Genomic DNA, 3722 nt, shown 5'->3' with positions numbered 1-3722 from the left:
TTTTTCACTGGTGCAGGCCTCACTGTTGAATGTACTTTTATTGCAAGATGAGTCCCTTTCAATGTGGGCTAGAAGGGGTTGCCTTCAACTGATAGAGCACACTTTGTTATGTAGTGGGTACATCTACACAAGATACTACTGTGCAGTGGCTACTGCGCATTTATTTCATACTCGTATAATCAACTACAAAATAAATGCACAGTAAATGGAGTTACCGTGCAGTTGCAATGACAAATGCCTTTTTAGTGATGCTACTGTGCAGTGGCCTAATGCTATGCAGCAGCGTATTAGCACAGCTTGTGCTGTGATGCGCTACTGAACAGTGTTATGTGGTTACTGCGCCGTTAGGTTCTCATGTAGATGTGCCTGGTGTATTTCATCACTGGCACATGATCTCAGTGTTTTGGGATCTGCATTAGCTATCCACTGTGTGAGCTGGAGTCCAAGGATAAGATGCTAGATGGCTTTGTATTTGTTCAGATAAGAGCACATCCCTTCCCCAAACCATAATATTAGTGGAGGGGGCTTAGTCTGCTATTTTTTTTAGCATATTGAAAGATGAAGGGATGGTAAGATGCTTTGAAATAAAGGGAACCTCATTTGGATCTCTATTCTTCACCCTCTTGGACAGAGATGGCCTTTTCCTGACTTTTAGGAGCAAGCTGTGATTTAATAGGGGCTTGAGAGAAGCTAAGTTTTAGGGAAGTTTCTGAGGAGGTGCCATTTCTTATATGCTTGAGTTTTATAGAGGAGAGATTTAAGTTTAATGGATTAGATTTTTTGTTTTGTTTTGTTTGAACAAAGGTTTCTTATTTGGCCTTTATTGGATTTGATCTTTAATTATTTGCCAAGGGCACTAGAGCCTGGGATTACTACTCATTCTGCTGAAATACAAATAAATATACATGATGTATACTGAAAACAAGTTACCCTGAGGTGCTAGGGTTGTGGCATGTGTTGGGACAGGAAGAGTGGGGTGTTTCTCTCAGATCTAAGTTTAAAGCACCCCAACTTCTAAGCAAATATACATGGATTGTATTTAGTTTTCAGTCTCTGCAAATGAACCTGAATGGTTCAGTTCACAGACCTTGCGGTGTTTCTGCAGCTTAATCAATGACCAGAGATAAAAGGTTCCCTGTGCTGTTGCCATTCTCTAGGGCCAGCTAATCCCTCAAAAAAAATAATTGAACTACCTGAAAAAAAAATTAACTCCCTGTCTCACTAATTGCAACTGGGAATTCTAATGTGTTCTAGATCTGAGTTTTTCTTTACTCTTTCAAATAGTGGCAGAAATGACTCTGACTATAAAAATATGGACTTTCCTAGGTAGCACATAAAGCATCAGATAGAAGGCTTAGCTCAAGGGAGCCGCAGAGTAGTGTGTAGGAGCTAGCACATGTTGAAAGCAATTAAAGAAAAGATGTATCAAACAAGATGCTCCTTTTATAAGCTTTATTCTGTTCTACCTAGATTGTCAGCTCTCATTATCATTACAAATAATTTTTATGGTCCTTGTATGGAGCTGATGTGTTGGAACTCAATGCTCATTCTCACAGCCCCACTCTGGATGTATAACTTGTTTGTTTATGGACATCCCCAAATTCCTGATGCTGCTGCTCTTCTAATGCAATAAAACGTAAGACTGGGGATTCACTCATCATATTTAATGTCTGGAGAAGTATTTCCTATAGGTCTCCTGTCACTGTCAGCAACAAAGTAGCAAATAAGGAGTACCACAGCCCCTCTCAGTTCTGCAACATCTGCAGCAGACAAAACTCTAAACCCCTCAATCCCTCGTCATGCACACACTATAAAAACAATTGTGGCAGAAATGAAAATTGTTCCATCATAATTTTTCACAGTTCTTTTTGACAAAAGCCAAACAACTCTCATGAATACACATTTTCTATAACCTTATACATTATGCATAAGGCTACACTACGAGAGTTGGGAATTACTTGTCCCTAGTAAAGGGCCTTTGAAAGTGCATAGTTGGTAAACAAACTAAACCCTTTGAGTGATATGTATTCTTTAGATACTGTATTAACAACTCTGGGTTGTGAGCAAGGGGCAAGCAGGGCATTCTTTAGCTGTATGCCATCAATAGGAGGTAGGATGCTTTGTCTCATTGTATGCTGATCTCTAATTTCATGCTATTCAAGGCTATCCTAAGAAAGCTGAACAAATTCCTACAGCAGAATGCACCAAATGTTTCTAGAATGCGATATGAACCGATGAGAAAGAGTAGCACTACATTTCGTTGTTCTGCAGTTACGTAGTCCTTTTCAAATGGCAAGCATCCGACCCTGAAGTAATGTGTTACTGCTTTTTATCTACCTTATGGTAATATGTAGAAGGTAGCTTTGCAATCTCTCTATAAAAGCTTTTTTTGAAGCATGTATTGATCTGCAGTATAAAGGTATCAGGGATCTCATGGAAAGAACAGCTATTAATCCTTTGTGCATAGATTGTATTCTACCTGTACATAAACATTAACAGAGATACCAACCGGATGATTGATTTCCAAGGAATGGGAAATGAGCAACCAAAGCAATGTTTATCTTACACATCTGTAGCCCTGTGCTTCACGTCAAGAGGTTGTAAGGAGTCCAGGGTAAGGATCAATTAGAGGAAGTCGCAGGAAATTCCTCATCATTGTTAGTCAATGAAGATTTATGGAGTTTGCTGGTGTAATAACTTCCTGATTGGTACTGCTTGACTAAAGCAGATGCAATCCAGCTGAGTCCTCCATTCAATTGAAATGATAAGGCAGTTTGTAACTGCTTTTAGGTGTCACCAATAATTTACTTACGTGATTATGATTTAATTTTTCCTCCCTGTTGCTCCCACTCCTGCAGGAGTTGAGATTATGGAAGTGAAAGTATAAATTATTTGCAGACGCACAGCATATATCCACATACGCTGTACAGGGAGACAAAGGTGGAATGCATGCCACTGAAAGAGAGAACCTGGTGATATCTTCTTGGCTGCAGAAGGTGTTTCTGTCAGTAAATGCAAAAAATAGCAGAGTCTACTTTCAGTCAAGACTCTGCAAGAGGAGAATCCCACTATGAACTCTGAGCTCAGAACAGAACTGTACAAAAATCAACACTAATTTTGTACAATTGGATGTGAAATTGGTGGCTTTACATAATTATGATACTACTTCCTTCACTTACTGCTTTGTTTTATATGACGCATAAAAAAGAAAAAGTCTATATTTGTTTTCAAGTCTACAAGGATTACCTTTTCTGATGTTTAAGTAATTTTAGCTAACGGACCTTTATTTCACTTAGAACACAGAATAGCATAGTGGACACCATAACAAAAAACCCACAAAATGCTGTGTGAAAGAATGCATTACAAATTATTTCCTCATACATAAGTAACAGTGATGTGGATAAAACAGCTGATATTTATATTGAAATTAGGGTAGAAATCCTGTACCTACTGAAGTCAACAGGAGTTTCACCACTGACTTTAATGGAGTCAATTTTTTTCCTTGTATTTTTACTGTACATTTTACAGTATATTTTAATTTTTGACAGAGAGGGTGAAATATTATGATCAAATGTAAACTGAAAATCATGATGCTAGGGCGTCATGATGTCAACACGCTTTAATATATATGTTTAGAGGTTCTCTGTTCACTGCATTATAGAATTATATATCTGTTATCTTACCTCTGCAGGCAAGTAGACACAATTTGCTCAGAAAGCATT

At 38.2% G+C, this 3722-nt stretch overlaps 1 long non-coding RNA gene across 1 annotated transcript in view; it reads left to right on the top strand.

Annotated features, from left to right (window-relative positions):
• Positions 1–3722, top strand: part of LOC109289326 — a 71799-nt gene that overhangs the window by 49704 nt on the left and 18373 nt on the right. The window contains exon 2 of the long non-coding RNA XR_002095336.1: positions 2859–2996. This is a non-coding gene — a long non-coding RNA (uncharacterized LOC109289326). The remainder of the gene's footprint in view (positions 1–2858; positions 2997–3722) is intronic.

This window comes from Gavialis gangeticus, unplaced genomic scaffold (assembly GCF_001723915.1).
Source record: "Gavialis gangeticus isolate Ggan-Ray unplaced genomic scaffold, GavGan_comp1, whole genome shotgun sequence".
NCBI lineage: Eukaryota > Metazoa > Chordata > Crocodylia > Gavialidae > Gavialis > Gavialis gangeticus.
The sequence above is the reverse complement of the archived record's forward strand: the minus strand, read 5'-3'. Positions and strand labels throughout refer to the sequence as shown.